Raw genomic sequence first — 18,156 nt, forward strand, 5'->3', positions numbered from 1 at the left:
GAAAAACACTCAGAATACAAGTTTTTTAGTAATGTTTTTTTTTTCTACATATAGAATGGTATTCAGCCATTTTTGCGTTTTAGTACCTAAGAAGCTCAAAAACAATTATTATGCACAAGTCTCATGATGTCCTTTTGTTTCCTCATATAGAGCGGTTTGCATGCATTTTCGCGTTTTAATACACGTTTTTGGTAGCTTTGTTATTTTTAAATGGTGCGCTTTCCATGCATTTTTAGCGTTTTGTTACTTAACAAGGTGAAAAACACTTAAAACACACGTTGTGTTCTCTTTCTCCATATAAAGTGCTGTTCACTTACTTGTTTTAGCGTTTTGTTACCTGAGAAGCTCAAAAACAATCATTATACACGTTTCTGGAAAAATCGTGTTGTTTCCCATCATGCTTTTCGGCGTTTTTATACGTAAGAAGTGAAAAAAAAAATCAAATTTAACGATTTTGGTAATATTATATTATGTTTGTCTATGAAGGGTATTTTGCATGCATTTGAGTATTTTACTATGAAAGAAGCTTTAAAACACACACACACACAAAAAAAAAACACGTTTTTGTTAATGATGACTTTTATTCCTAAATAGGTTCTACACTTTTCTAGTAATGCAATTTCATTTCCCACCTAGAATGCTTTGCATGCATTTTGTAGTTTTGTTACCTAACTACAAAAAACAGTGAAAATACACGTTTTTCGTAATGTTTTTTTTTTTATTTCATATTGAATGGTATTCACACGTCTGAGCATTTTGGTACCTAGGAATTAAAAAAAAAAAACACTTATAATATACGTTTCTGATAACATCATTTTGTTTCATGATATAGGGTAATTTCCAAACATTTTGACGTTTTTTTAACTAACAATGTGAAATACTCTCAAGCTTTTTAGCATTTTGTTGCCTAAAACGCTCATAAACACTCAAAATGTTCAATTCTACAAATCTCGATTCCTTTCCCATATTGGGTACTTTACAAGCATTTTGGCGTTTTGGTACCTAACAATGTGTCATACTTTAAAAGTACCCGGTTTTTTTTTTTTTCGTAATGTTGTTTTCCTTCTCCATAATGAGTGCTTTTCATGCTTTTTTCGCGTTTTGGTACCCAAGAAGCTCAAAAACACTCGCAATACATGTTTCTCGTAATATCTTTTCGTTTCTCCATATAAAGTCATTTTTATGTACTTTTGTGTTTTTCTATGTAACAAGGTCAAAAACTCTCAAAATCACTTGGTTTTGGTAATTTTATTATTTTCTTCTTTATTTTCCATTAAGGGTGTTTTTAATGCGTTTTAGAGCTTTGCTACGTAAGAAGAAGAAAACACTCAAAAGATATGTTTTGGGTAATATTGTTTTTCATAACCACATTGAGTGCTTTCCGTGCTTTTTTTAACGTTTTGGTGCCCATTATGCACAAATACACTAGAGAGACGATTCTTGCAATGTTATTTTGTTTCCCCATATGAGGGGGCCTTTCCATGCATTTTGGTGCTTTGCTATCTAACAATATGAAAACATTATAATATCATATTTTTAGCAATGCTTATTTGTTTTACCATATAGAGTGTTTTTTTCTTTCGTTTTGGTTCCTAAGAAGCTCAAAAGCACTTATAATACACGTTTCTCGAAATGCCTTTTCATTTCCCCATATAACGTATATCATATACGTAATAAGTTCAAAACCAGACGAAATACTTTTTTTTTTTATAATGTTATTCTGTCTTTTCATAAAAGGTGTTTTGCATGCGTTTCAGTGTTTTGGTATGCATGAAATAGAAAAACACTAATAGAACACATTTTTTGTTGTTTAGTATTCCCATACAGGATGATTTCCATGCTATATAGTGTTTGGTGTCTATCAGGCTTAAAAATGTTCCTCGTAATTTCGTTTTGTTTTCCCATATATATATATATATATATATATATATATATATATATATATATATATATATATATATATATATATATATATATATATATATATATATATATATATATATATATATATATATATATATATATATATATATATATATATATATATATATATATATATATATATATATATATATATATATATATACACATGATTTTGGTAAGTTGTTCTCTATCTCCATATAGAGTTGTATTCATGCGACAGACAAAACACTGAAAATACTCGTTTTTAGTAATGTTACTGTCTCCATAAAAGGTGTTTTGCGTGCGTTTTAGCATTTTGTATGTAGCACAAAAAGATTTCAAAAGACTCGTTTTGTTTTCCCGTATAGGGTGCTTTCCTACTTTTTTTTTTTAGCTGTTTGTTGTCTAACATGCACAAAAATACTCAAAAGATACGTTTCTTTTAATGTCGTTTCTTTTCCCATATAGGGTACATTACATTTTGGTACTTAACAGTGTAAAAAAGACAAAAACATTCAAAATACACGTTTTGGGTAATATTGTTGTTTCTCCGCATGGAGTGTTATTCAGCGCTTTTTTGCCTTTGGGTACCTAAGAAGCTCAAAAACACTACTAAAACACGTTTTTCGTAATTTCCTTTCGTTTTCCTATATAGGCTACTTTGCATTCATTTTGGCGTGTATGTACGTAACGAGCTGAAAAACACTCAAAATATTTGTTTTTGATAATGTTACTCTGTAACTCAGTAAAGAAAGTTATGCATCCGTTTTAGCGTTTTTTTACGTAAGTACTTCAAAACACTCAAAAGGAACGGTTTTGGTAATGTTATTTTGGTTTCCCATGTCGGGTATTTTCGATACATTTTAGCGTTTTGTTGTCAAACATGCACAACAACACTCATAAGATACGTTTTCTGCAATGTTATTTTATTTCATCGTAGAAGTTACTTTGCATGCATTTTGGCGTTTCGTTATCTAACGGTCTGAAAACACAGAAAATACATATTGTCTTTCTATATGAAGTGCTATTCATGCGTTTCAGCGTTTTGGTACGTAAGAAGCTCAAAACACTCAAAATACACGTCTCTCGTAATGTTCTTTAGTTTCCGGATGTAGTGTACTTTCATACATATTTTGTGGTTTTGTACGTAACAAGATGAAAACTCTGAAATGGATGTTTTTTGTTAAAGTTATTATTGTTTCTCCATAAAAAAAAGCTGTTTTGCTTTTCGGTACGTAACTAGCTAAAGAGAAAAAAAAATTTCCCAAAAGAAGTTTTTTTTTTTTTTTTTTTTTTTTTTTTGCAAATACAGTGTTTCCCATGCTTTTTAGTGTTCTCGTGCCTTGAAAGGACACCCAAAAGTCATGTTTCTCTAAATGAAATTTCAGTTCACAATTGAGGGTGCTTTGTTTGCATTTTGGGGTTTCGGTACCTAAGAATGTGAAAAAAAAAAATCCCTCAAAATATAGGTTTTTGATAATGTTGTTCTCTTTCCGAGAAAGAGTGCTATTCATGCGTTTTAGCGTTTTGGTATTTCAAGTTTTCCAGAATTCCAGATTTCAAGAATCAAGTTTTCCAGAAACATGTTTTTTGAATGTTTTTAACGTGTTAACCAAATAACGTTAAAAAAAAAAAAAAACATAAAAATCAACCTATATGGGAAAACAAAAGAACTTCATGAATTAGATGTCTTCTAAACTTTCTTGAGCTTCTTACCTACTAAATCACTTAAACGCATGCAAAACAACCTTCTTGGAGAAACAGAATAATAAGTATATTTCACATTGTTAGGTACCAAAACGGCAAAAAGCATGCAATAAAGCCTACTTGAGGAAAGGAATCAAATTTTCCAGAAACATGTCTTTTGAATATTTTCAGCGTGTTAAGCAACAAAACGTAAAAAAAAAAGAAAAAAAAATGAAAATCAACCTATATGAGAGAACAAAACTTTTACAAAAAAGACCTTTTAAACGTTTTTGAGCTTCTTACATACTAAATCACTTAAACGCATGCAAAACAACCTTCTTGTAGAAACAGAATAATATTGCAAAACAAAAGTATTTACAGCATTGAAATGCATGCAAAAAACCCTATATGGGGAAACGAGAGAACATTACCAGAGACGTGTATTATAAGCGTTACTAAAATTCTAAAACACATGAATAGTATTTTATATGGAAAACCAGAACATTAATGAAAATGTGTATTTTGAATGTTTTTACATTGTTAGTTACCAAAACGCGAAAATGCATATAAAGCCTCCAATATGAGGAAGCGTAACGACATTACCAAAAACGTGTCTTTTCAGTGTTTTTGAGAGTGTACGACACGAAAACGTTTTTTAACGTTTTCGTGTCGTACACGCTCAAAAACACTGAAAAGACACGTTTTTGGTAATGTCGTTACGCTTCCTCATATTGGAGGCTTTACATGCATGGAGTTCATCTTGTATGCCAATACAAAAGAAAATTACGAAAAACGTGTCCTTTGGGTGTTTTCGATCTTCTAACGTACCAAAACAATAAAACGCATGCAAAACACACTTTATGGAGAACGATAATAACATTCCCCCAAAAAAAGTATTTTGAGTGTTTTCAGCTTGTTACGTTCAAAAACGTCAAAAGCATGGAAAGTGCCTCATATGAGGAAACGAAAAGGCATTACGAGAAACGTGTATCTATGAATGTTTTTCTGCATCTTAGGTACAAAAACTTGAAATAGATTGAATAGCACTCTATATGTATACAAATGCATGCACGCAAAATGAATGAATAGCACAATATATGTGGAAAGAAAATGGTGTTTCCACAAACGTGACTTTTTAGTTTTTTTGAGGGTATTATCCAAAAAAAAAAAAAAAAACGCTAAAGAACATATAAAGCGTTCTATATACGAAGATAAAACATTATGAAAAACGTGTTTTTTGAGTGTTTTGAACTACTTACGTAACAAAACATTAAAACGCATGCTGTTTATGAAAAAAAAAATATTTTCATTGTTTATGAGCTTGTTACGTACAATAATATCAAAAAGCATGGAAAGTACCTTATATGACGAAAAGAAAAGACATCACGAGAAAAGTACCTTATATTTTGAGTGTTTTTGAACATATTAGGTAGAAAAAAAAATCGAAAGCGTTGGAATAGAAATCTATATGGAAAATAGAACAGCATACCACAAAACATTTTTAAAGTATTTCATATTCTTATGTACTAAAATGACAAAATGTAGGTAAATCACCCTATATTGGTAAAATAAACAAGACTTAGAAATATGTCTTGAGTTTTTATGAGCGTGTTAGGCACTAAAAAAATTGATAAGCAAGGAAAGCACCCTATGTAAGACAGCAAAACAACATTACCAAAAACGTTTCTTTTCAGTGTTTTTAAACTACCTACGTACGAAAACTCTAAAACGCCTCAAAAACCACGCTTTATGTAGAAAGAAAATAACATTACCAAATATAAGTATTTTGATTGTTTGGAGTTTGTTACGTATAAAGAGGGTAAAATCCGTGCACAGTACCCTAAATGAGGAAACGAAAAGCTATTACAAGAAACCTGTATTATTAGTGTTTTTGAGCTTCTTAAGTACCAAAACACTGAAACGCATAAATAACACTCTATATGAGAAACAGAACAACATTACCAAAAAAATGTAATTTGAGTGTATTCCACATTGTTAGCTACTAAAACGCAAAAATACTAGCAAAGCACCTTGTACGTGGAAAGGAGGGGAGATTTCCATGAACGTGTCTTTTGAGTGTTTATGAGAGTACTAACCACCAAAACACTAAAAAGCATGAAAATCATCGTATGTGAGAAAATAAAATAACTACCAAAAACGTCTCTTTTTAGTGTTTTTGAGCTGTTGGCGTACTAAAACGCTAAAATGCATGCAAAACTCTTTTTATGGAGAAACAGAAAAACATTACCGAAAACAAGTATTTTGAGTATTTCGGATCTTGGTACGTAGAAAAACGGCAAAATGCATGGAAAGTACCTTGTATGGAGAAATAAAAATACATTACGAGAAATATGTATTAAAAGTGTTTTTGAGCTAGTTAGGTAGGAAAAAGATGAAACGCATAAAGAATTTTCTATATTGAGAAACAGAACATTCTCACTTTATTAGGTACCAAAACGACAAAAACTCTTACTTATATGGGAAAAAGAAGCGACATTAAAAGAAACGTGTCTCTTGAGTGTTTTTTGAGAGTCTTAGGCACAAAAAGAGCTAAGAAACCTGGAATTTACTCTATGTGGCGATAAAAACCATACGAAAAAATACGAATACGAAGATTCGAAAAAAATTTGTCTTTTTAGTCTTTCTGGACTTCATAAGTACCAAAACGCTAAAAATGCCCGCAAAACATACTTTCTGGAGAAACAGAGTGGCATTATCATAAAAGAAATATTGTTTTTGTGCTTATTACGTAGAAAAACCTATATGGGGAAACGAAAAGTCGTTACGAGAAACACTTATTTCTCGTATGTGTGTTTTTAAGTTTCTTAAGTAACAAAACACTAAAAGCCATGAATAGCACTCTATATTGAAAAAAAAAAAAAAATAGAACATTACCAGAAACGTGTATTTCTAATGTATTTCTTATCGTTAGGTAACAAAACAAAAAAAAGCATGGAAAAGCATCCTCAATAAAGAAAGAAAACTAGATTTCATAAATCGTGTCTTTTGAGTGTTTATGAAGAAAAAGCACCCTCTATGAGGAAAAAATACAAAAAAAGTGACTTTTGCGTGTTTTCAACTACTTACATAGGAAAACGATAAAACACATGCAAAACACGGTATATCGAGTAACGCAATAACATTAGCAAATAAAAGTGTTTTGAATCTCTTCAGCTTGTTACGTACAAAAACTTACAAAAACGTACTGCTATATAAGGAAACGAAAAAGACTTTACGAGAAACGATAATTTTGAGCGTTTTTGAGTTATCAAAACATGACGTGCTTTTTCTTCATAAACACTCAAAAGACACGATTCTTGAAATCTAGTTTTCTTTCCTTATTGAGGATGCTTTTGCATGCTTTTTGACGAAAATCAATGATTTTGAGTTTTTCTGAGATTCTTACGAAAATAAACACCAAAATGCATAGAAAGTACTCTAGATGGGGCAACAAAAACACATTACGAGAAACATGTATTATGTTTGTTTTAGAGCTTCTTAGGTATCAAAAGGTTAAAACGCATAAATAACTATAACTATAAGTAGAAACAGAACGGCATGACCAAAATGTGTATTTTTTTTTCTTCTTATTTTAGGGTACCAAAAAGCAAAAAAATGCATGAAAAGTCTCCTATCTGGTTAAACAATACGGCATTACCAGAAACGTCTTTTGATTGTTTTTGAGCCTGTTACGCAGCAAAACGATATATGGGAATACAAGATAACATTACGAAAAACGTGTATTTTCAGTGCTGTTGAACTTCATATGTAGCAAAAAGATATAACGCATGCAAAACACACTCTATGCAAAAAAAAATGAATATAATTACTATTTTCGAGTGTTTTTAAGGTTGTTACGTAGAAAAACGGGAAAAAAGCATGTAAATTACTCTATATGGGGAAACGAAAAGGAATTATCAGAAACATGTAGGTATAATATTATTGTATGTATTTTATATTATGTAGGTATTTTGACCTTTTATGGTACCAAATCCCGAAAATGCGTTAATATCACTATTTCGAGAAACAAAACAATATTACGAAAAAGATGTAATTTCAGTGTTTTTCACATCGATTGGTAGCATTATGCCAAAATGCATGTAAAGCAACCTATATCTGTGAAAGAAACGCACTTTCCAGAAACGTGTCTTTTAAGTGCATGCGTGTTAGGCACCAAAACTCTAAAAAGCATGGAAAGCACCCTATATTGGGATAACAAAACAACTTTATAAAAAACGTGTCTTTTAATTGCTTCTGAGCTACTTACGTATCAGAACGTTAAAACGCATGCAAAACACCTTTATGGTGAAAAAAAAAAATAACCTAACCAAAAATAAGTATTTTGTGTTTCCTTAAACTTGTTACGTATAAAAACACCAAAATGCATACAAAGTACACTATATGGGGACATCAAAAGACATTACGGTTGACGTGTATTTGAGTGTTTTTGAGCTTCTTACATACTAAAGCACTAAACACATGAATAGCACTAAGTATGGAAAAACAGAACAACTTACCCAAAAACGTATTTTTGGAGTGTGTTTCACAGTGTTAGGTACCAAAACGTCAAAATCCTTGGAAACTACCCTAAATGATGAAACAAAACGATATTATCGGAAAGTGACTGTTTTTAAGATTCTTAGGTACCGAAATGCTAAAACGTGTGAATAGCATTCAATATGGAAAAATATTACGAAAAAAGTTTATTTTCACTTTTTTTTTTTTTTTTGTTAGGTACCAAAACGACAAAATCCATAGAAAGCACTCTATGTGGGGAGATGAAATGGCATTACCAGAAAAGTGTGCAACCTATTCGGGAATACAAATGAACATTAACAAAATCGTGTTTTTTGTGTGTTTTCAATCTTCTTTCATAACAAGATGCTCAAATGCATGCAAAATACCCTTCATGAACAAACGTAATAACATTACCAAAGTCTTGAATTTTTAATATTTTGAACTTCTTACGCATAAAAACGCCAAAATGCATGTAAAGCTCCCTATATTGGGAAACAAAACGATTTTACCAGAAACGAGTATAATGATTGTTTTTGAGCTTCTCAGGTAGGAAAATGCTAAAACAAGTGAACAGCACTTTATATGAAGAAAAAAACAATAATACCAAAAATGTGCATTTTAAGTGTTTTTTTTTTCACCTTATGCATGCAAGGCACGTCATTTGAAGAAAGAGAACAAAGTTACCAAAAACGTATATTTTAAGTGTGAGCTCGTTAGATATCAAAACGCGAATATGCATGCAAACGAGGAAACGAAAAGACATTATGAAAATTGTGTATAAGTATTTTTGAGCTTCTTAGGTACTAAAAAGCAAAAAATGCGTTAATAGCACTCTATATGGAGAAACAGAAAATTATTACTGAAAACGTGTATTTTGAATGTTTTTTTTTCCACAATGTTAGGTACCAAAACGTGAAAATACTCGAAAAGTACTCTATATTGAGAAACTATCGACATTATCAAAAAAGAATATTTTAAGAGCTTTTCAGCGTGTTAGGTACCAAAACGCTAGGAAAAAAAAAAAGAAACGTGAAATAAAACGATACTTCTAGAAACTTCTGTTTTCATTATTTTTAAGCTTCTTGGGTACCAATAAAAAAAAAAACGCAAAAGCGCCTGAATAACATTATATATGGAAAAGAAAAAAAACATATCATTACAAAAAAAAGCGTATTTTGAGTCTTTTTGAACTTCTTAGTTATCAAAACCTTAAAAGCATGCCAAACACTCTATATTGACAAATATAATAACATTAACAAAAAAAATGTATTTTGAGAAATTTTGAAACTTGTTAGATACAAAAATGGGAAAATGATTACAAAATACCCAATATGGTAGAACAAAACTTAATTACCAGAAAAAGTTTCTTATGAGTATTTTTCACCAGAGGTAAGAAACCGTTAAAACGCGTGAATAATACTCTATATGCATAAAAAGAACAACATTACCAAAAAGTTTGTTTTTTTTGTGTTTTTTTCATAAAACGCCAAAATTTATGCAAAGAACTTTTTTCATCGTTTTAGACACCAAAACGCTAAAAAGTATGGAAATAACCCCCCTCAAAAGTGTCTTTAAAGAAAAAAAAACTTGTCTTTTGAGTGTTTTTGAGCTACTTACGAAAATACAAAAATGCATACAAACACCATTTATTAAGAAACTGAATAACCTTACCAAAAACTTTTTTTTTCAATGTTTTTTTTTTTTTTTTTTTTTTGCGCACGAAACGATATTACAATATTACAAGTGTTCCTGAGCTTCTTAGGTACAAAACGCTGGAAGAGCATTTTACATGGAGAAACAGAACAACATTCCTAAAAATGTCTATTTTGAGTGTTCTTACAATGTTACGTACCAGAACGCCCAAATGCATGGAAAGCACCGTATATGGGGAAACGAAAGGATATTACGAGAAGCATGTATTGTGTTTTTGAGCTTCTTAATTACCAAAACTCTAAAATGCGTCAATACTACGCTATATGGGGCAACAAAACAACCTTTTTTCTCACAATCTTAAGTACCAAAGCGCCACGGTGAAATGCCACGGTGTGGATGTTATTCTTTTATGATTGCTTTTGCTTGTTGTTGTTGTTGTTGTTGTTGTTGTTGTTGTTGTTGTTGTTGTTGTTGTTTGGTCTTATTGTATGTTTGTACTCTTTATTGTTCCTGCTAATGTGATTGTAAGTGTTTTTTTTTTGTTGTGTTTGTTTGTTTGTTTTGTTGTTGTTGTTCTTGTTGTTGTTGTTGCTCTTGTTGTTGTCGTTCCTGGTTATTTAGAAAATATAGATGTAAATGCCAATGACACCGTGCAGAGCATAAAGAATAAAAAACAAGGTCTCCATCGTTACAAATACTGAACTATTAAAACTTACAGCTTACAAGATACGACGCGGAAATAAAAGGACACAAACCAGCTACACTACAATGATGGTGCCGATGACGATGATGACGGTAATAATAATAATTTTAATGATAATAATAATAATAATAATAATAATAATAATAATAATAATAATAATAATAATAATAATAATAATAATAATAATAATAATATATAATAATAATAATAATAATAATAGTGATAATAATAATAATAATAATAATAATAATAATAATAATAATAATAATAATAATAATAATAATAATAAAAATAATAACAACAACAACAGTACCACTTCACTACGTTTCGCCTCACGCGGGGAGCAGGGGTGGGAGGGGCACAGGTCTTTCTTCTTTTTCATGCAGTTTTCTTTTTTATACCTATGAAGCATAACCACACTTCCAGCCTCCGCTGGTCCCCCCTACCCTCTCTCTCTTAATCCTTCCCGACGCCGCCCTTCCTCCCAGTCGGAAGCTTTCATCCTGCTGATAGGTAGTAAAGCCTGTGTGAAGAAGTGAGTGCTTCACCAACTTTTTTTAGTGACATAATTTGTCTGATGTCTATGTTGAGAGTGGACGTGAATTACGAATAAAGCAATCCGTGGTTCTCTGGGCTGAGTCATTCTCGTGCTGCAGGATGGACAGGTGTAATGGTGTGTTGTTATTGTTGTTGTTGTCGGTGGTGGTGGTGGTGGTGCAGCACAGGGGAGGGTTCCAGAAGGCTGCTCCATAACCAAGGAATTCCTGCCTCTGTAAAGTTCTCTGATCTTACCTACTGCTATTTGTACTCCACGACATACTCCCACAAGTCAACAGTTATCTAATTATCACTGTGGGATGAACGTTCACATTAGAATGAGCAGCAGTTTTTCTTATTGAACTTTTGGCGCTGCATGAACACAGGAAGGGAAATGATGTGTTCAAATATATGTTGTTTACCGTTGGGGTTTCATGGCGTAGTGACAGTCTTGGGAACCCAGTGTGTGTGGGATGCCAGCGGTCATATCCCATACAAAATACAATACATAACTAACGTTATGAAAATAATTCACATCATAATTCTTTAATACATACTGGCGTGAACATAAGGTGGTTAAATAGAGCAACTTTACAAAAAAGATGGGGAAGATGGGGAAATAGACCAACTTTAAAAAAAAGAAAAAGGGCACTTTGAGTTTGGCGTGAGGGAAGTGAGGGGCGCGTAGGTTCGAACCCCCCTCTCGGAACTCACAAAAACCTTGAAAGAGCATCCCTCCATCACCATGTGTGATGGAACTGCCCACGGGGAGGAGGGGAGGTGAGTGCGCAGCACCTCCCTACCCCTCCCCAGGGGAGGAAGGCACCGCCTTACCGGCCCAAGGGAGAGCAAGGGAGGTGAGTGCACAGCGCTTCCCTTCTCTCCCCTACCTAACCCTGGCAAGTCTACGGACTACCAGGCAAAAAATAATAAAAATAAAAAAAAGATAAAAAACAAAAAAAAAAAAATAAAAAAAAATAAATAAAGGTAAGTGCATAGCACTTCTCTTCTCTCCACCTAACAGGAAAAAGATAGAAAAACAAATAAATAAAGAAAAAAACAAATATATAAAGAAAGAAAGAATTAAGGTGAATGCATAGCACTTCCCTTGTCTCCTAACCTACCACGCAAAAAAAAAATAAATAAATAAATAAATAAATAAATAAAAATAAATAAAAACCTCCTTACCACCTCGGACCTCGGGAGAGCAAGGGAGGTGAGTGCACAGCACTTCCCTTCTCTCCCCAAGTCTACGGACTGCCAGACTAAAAAGAATAAGATATATATAGGTATAAAAAATAATAAATAAAATAATAAAAAAAAGTAAATAAAACAAGAACAATAAAACTCCTTGTCGCACCTCAATAAAACTGACTGAGTCTGGCAATCAACAATAAATAATAAAAATAAAACAATACCAACTGACTGACCCTGACAACCCCAAAGACCACCACCCACCTGGGAAGCACGGGAGGTGAGTGTGCAGCACCTCCCTACCCTCCCCAGCCTCCTAGTTTGACTTTGACCACCAATCTGACTCATCCTAGCAACTCTAACTGTACCGACCACCACCAGTACTCCCCACCCTGGTAACTGATCCTGGCAAGGTGAGTGCGTAGTACTTCCCGTGACTCATCCTGGCAACTCCAAAGACCCACCATCCTGACCGCCCCTGGGAAGCACGGGAGGTGAGTGTGCAGCACCTCCCTACACTTCCCAGTCTCCCAGTTTGACTTTGACCACCAATGTGACTCATCCTACCAACTCCAAATGTACACACCACCACCACCACCACCCCTCTGATCTTGGCAAGGTGAGTACGTAGCACTATCCTTGACTGACTGGGCCTGACTGACTGACCCCGGCAACTCCAAAAACAACCAACCTGACTGATGTTACAAATGTAACTTGGGGAGCATGGGAGGTGAGTGTGCAGCACCTCCCTACCCTTCTCAGTTTTCCACCAACCTGACTTGAATTATGACTGGGGAGCAAGGTGAGTGCAGTACCTCCTACTATCCCCACTCTGAATACCCTATTACCAACCAATTCAGACCACCAAACTGTCTTAGAAGAACAAGAACAGGAAGCAACGCCATCAGAGGAAGAAGAAGCAGCAGCAGCAGCATTACCGCCATCAGAGGAAGAAAACAAGCAAAAGAAGCGAAGAAAAAGAATTACCACCACTGTTATCGGAGGAAGAAACAGCAGCGTCACCGCCATCAGAGGAAGAAACATATATATGTAAACTACGACTGGTCAAACTTTCTGTGGCGCCAGGCTAAGTTCGACCTGTGATGGGCTGTGTTTAGAGAGGGAAAAAAAGTTCCAGGGGTTCATGAAAGGAAAGTACATCCACACTTCAACTTCAACTATGCATGCGAGAATGTTGCTGTATTTTTCCTCCTATTCCTCCTCCTTTTTTCTTCTGCAGAAGACTGTCCACATGCGGCAGTTCTTGTATAAGACTTGCAAACTTGTGTCCACTCATCCCAACTATCCAGGAATTTATCTAATCTTCTAAAGGTCTGGCATTACGTGTGTCAAGAGATTTATGTCTATTTTTTTTATCTTTTTTTTTATTTATTGTGGTGGTGGTGGTGGTGGTGAAGGTGTAAATCTAGAATGAGAGTGAGCGTCTTTGTGTTTCCTCCACCGGGACGAAGAAAGAGAACAGGGATTCCTCATACTCCAGGAATTGCCTTTGTTTCCAGAAAGAAATGAAAAGTAAAGAAAAATTGTTATTTGCTAGTTTTATCAAACTTTCTGTGGCACCAGGCTAAGTTTGACCTGTGATGGGCTGTCTTTAGAGATATCGCAATTTTTTTATACTTGCAAGTATATTTCACTCTTATAATGAACGTATAAACTACAGCAGGAAACCAAAATTATGTCAAAAATGGAAGCATGGATTAAAAGATGCCAAATGTATAAAGACATTAATACCTTTAAATACTGAAGGAAAGACGGTAATTGTCTTTCTTGCTACACATTTATATTTAACAAGTGAAGACAGACGTAGGTTGGAAACCAGCCCGGAAAGGAATGTCTGGCGCGAGGCGCTCCTCAAGGCGTCTTGCCTCGCCGGCACAACAATACATAAAGGACTGAGATGTGAATTAACACTGAAAGAACACTGGCCGGTGAGGTGCTCCTGCAGGGCCGAGGTGGACAGGTGTTTGTCCAGGATGCCTCGTGTTACTTCTCACCGCGTGTTTTATCTGTTGGAGATTATTACACTAAATATGCTGCTGCTGCTGCTGCTGCTGTTGCCGTCGCTGATCTTGCTGCTCTTGTTGGTACTGCTGCTTTTACTTCCTTCAACAATAACAACAACAACAGGAGCAACTGCTTCTGGTACTGCTATTACTACTACTACTACTACTACTACTACTACTATTACTACTTTTATTACTGCTATTAATACCTACTACTACTACTACTACTACTACTACTACTACTACTACTACTACTACTACTACTACTACTACTACTACTACTACTACTTCTGCTGCTGCTGCTGCTGCTGCTGCTGTTGCTGCTGCTGCCGCTGTTGCTGTTGCTAATGTTGTTGTTGCTGCTGCTGTTACTGCTGCTGCTGGTGCTGCTGCTGCTGCTGCTGCCGCTGCTGCTGCTGGTGCTGCTGCTGGTGCTGCTGCGGCTACTGCAGCTGTTGCTGCTGCTGCTGCTGCTGCTGCTGCTGCTGGTGTTAAACTTTACAAAAGTCACCAGTGCTGTTTTTGCCGTGGTGCGTGCTGTGCCTCTAATCGTCGTCGTCCTCGTTCTCATCGTCGTCGTCGTAACAGTAGCATCGCCTGTCAGAGTAAAAAGACAGGCTAAAAGAATACCAGAGGTCACAGAGAACTGGAAGGGGAAAAGCAGCACATTAATTATTACCTGTGGAGAACAAAACAAAATATTCTGGATACATGACAGAACTTCAGCATTTCTTTAATTAACGTGTGTGTGTGTGTGTGTGTGTGTGTGTGTGTGTGTGTGTGTGTGTGTGTGTGTGTGTGTGTGTGTGTGTGTGTGTGTGTGTGTGTGTGTGTGTGTGTGTGTGTGTGTGTGTACAGCGAGAGAAAGTTACATAAAGTTGCGTACAAATACAGGCCACAACAAACCTTGCGGTTCTCACGAGATGACCTGTCCTAGGGCTACTAAGGTGATAGTAGAAGGAAAGGACAGCAAAGCAGAAGGCTCTCTCCCCACCCTCCACTCCCTCCGCCATAAGCCGTACAGGAAACAGATCTGAAGTAAATACCTTGCTGGGTTAGAGAAGGAAAACCCGAAGGAAAATTTATAGGAAATAATGAAAATAGATGAAATGAGGTGTCCCCATTTCCTGGAGTCAAGGAGTTTTAATCTGTAACAAACAAACACTGTTACCCGCGGATTTGTGCTAAAATATTTATCAAGACGGCGTTTCAAATTCAATACGGTATTGCCAAAAAAAAAAAAACATTCACCAGTATTCGCCCTGCCAGAAATGAAACATATGTATAGCGCTTCCTTTGACTGCAGTTCAAGCTGGTGGCGGCGACGTGCTAGTGCTGGTGGTGGTGGTGGTAGTGGTGGTGGTGGTGCCAATTGTTGTGGCTTGGGAGTTAACTAATTTAATTTCGTTTTCATTTATATATATATAATTAGTTTTTGTTTCCGATCTCTCTCTCTCTCTCTCTCTCTCTCTCTCTCTCTCTCTCTCTCTCTCTCTCTCTCTCTCTCTCTCTCTCTCTCTCTCTCTCTCTCTCTCTCTCTCTCTCTCTCTCTCTCTCTCTCTCTCTCTTTGTACCTGCCTTGGACGGTAAGCAATTAGTTGTTCTAGTGGCAGTGTTCCTGAAATAGAAATACTGAAAAGAACACTCCATCTTTTAATACCCAATTAGCGTGGCTTCCTGATGGGAGGTACGGTAGAGCACGCTTTCGTTTGTAAGCCAAGGGAAAGTAAGCGTCTTTCCTCCTCAGACCCTCACTAGCGCCAGGATTAGCTGTGTGCCGGGGAGTGCTGGTGAGCCGTGAGTAATGTTCACTCTTAGATACACGTGCAATGTAATGTATCTCCCTGTCATTATTTTTGTTTATTATTTATTATTATTTATTATGATTATTATATTGATACTTGTTTTTGTCTTTTTCCTTCCTTCCTTCCTTCCTTCCTTCCTTCCTTCCTTTCTTCCTTCCTTCTTTCCTTCCTTCCTTCCTTCCTTCCTTTTCTCTGCCATATATATATATATATATATATATATATATATATATATATATATATATATATATATATATATATATATATATATATATATATATATATATATATATATATATATATATATATATATATATATATATATATATATATATATATATATATATATATATATATATCTCTCTCTCTCTCTCTCTCTCTCTCTCTCTCTCTCTCTCTCTCTCTCTCTCTCTCTCTCTCTCTCTCTCTCTCTCTCTCTCTCTCTCTCTCTCTCTCTCTCTCTCTCTCTCGCTCGCGAGTTCGTTGATGAATTGGCATGTTCTCATGACTCTCTACCAGTATTTATTGGTGTTTCATCTTTTTCTATCCTGCATGAGTCTGCTCCCGGGAATTAGGTATGGTAGTTGTACGGTGATATATAATATTTCAGTGCGACCTTTGCAATATTTTCCTATATCTATGAAAGCTTTCGTTACTGTGTAGTGTAGCTCGAATATTCTTATTTTTTTTTTATAAATATTTTCGTTATATTTGTCAAGCACATTTTTGTTTATGCGCTAAGAAAGAAAGTGACCATTTAAATCCCGAACTTTAATTTCATTTGTATAAAGAAGTTTAAATTAGAGAGCGAAATGAAGCAGGACTCCTTAACGTGTGGGAAGTGCCTGCCAACCTACTATGGAGGGTGTGCTGCGTAAATCATGATTGTATAGGAGCGTGATGTAACCTGTTCACACTGATACCACTTACAGACAAGCCTTCAAGTACCTTGGTATTTCGTAGTAGTGGTTTAAATAATGTTTTGACTTGTTTAGATAATTATCATAGGGAGAGAGAGAGAGAGAGAGAGAGAGAGAGAGAGAGAGAGAGAGAGAGAGAGAGAGAGAGAGAGAGAGAGGGGGGGGGGGGGGGGGGGCAGATAGGCAGGAAGGCAGACGGTCAAACAGACAGGCAGGGAGGCAAACAAGCAAGCAAGCAAGAAAGCAAGCAAGCAAGCAAGGAAACAAGCAAGCAAGCAAGAAAGCAAGCAAGCAAGCAAACAAGCAAGCAAGCAAGCAAGCAAGCAAGGAGGCAGACAGACTAACGGGCGGGGAAAGAGGTGGATGGACATACAAAAAAGAAAGAAAGGAAGCAGGCAGACAGACAGGGTGACAGGGAAATAGTCAGGCTAACTTGAAGAGGATAGGCAGGCAAAGAAGCAGGCAGACAGGCAGGCAGGCAAAAATAGAAGGCAAGGAAGCAGACAGACAGACAGACAAATAGACAGAGGGACAGATGGATGTGCGGGCAGGCACAGACATGGACAAAGTAGTTTTAAATAACGGTAGAAACTGGAATATTTCATTCCAATGAATATATTTTTTTGTAAAGCACTTTAATAAATAGTTTACCGTGCCCTGCAGTGAGTACTTAACCAAAAGTCTAACTAAATTAGTCAGTGGGATATTAATACAGCATAATGTTTGCACAATATAAACGTATGCCTCTTCCGTTACTCGTATATTCTTTCGTGATAACAATTACTGTAAGCGAAGAAAATGCAAACATAGTGACCTAACTATATTTTTCTCTCATGGCCTCGTATTTACGTTATGCCATTTTTCGTGCACAATACGTAGTTGTCATTGATTTCCTAAAACTACTAAATATACCAGAAGACAGACCTACTGACCCATACTCGTAAATATTGTTCCACTCGTAATGTTACACCACACACACACACACACACACACACACACACACACACACACACACACACACACACACACACACACACACACACACACACACACACACACACACACACACACACACACACACACACACACACACACACACACACACACACACACACACACACACACACACACACACACACACACACACACACACACACACACAACATTAATACAAATAGATGCGCTGCAACAAAGCAACAGAGATTGGGATGCTC

The sequence above is a fragment of the Scylla paramamosain genome, chromosome 7 (assembly GCF_035594125.1).
Source record: "Scylla paramamosain isolate STU-SP2022 chromosome 7, ASM3559412v1, whole genome shotgun sequence".
NCBI lineage: Eukaryota > Metazoa > Arthropoda > Malacostraca > Decapoda > Portunidae > Scylla > Scylla paramamosain.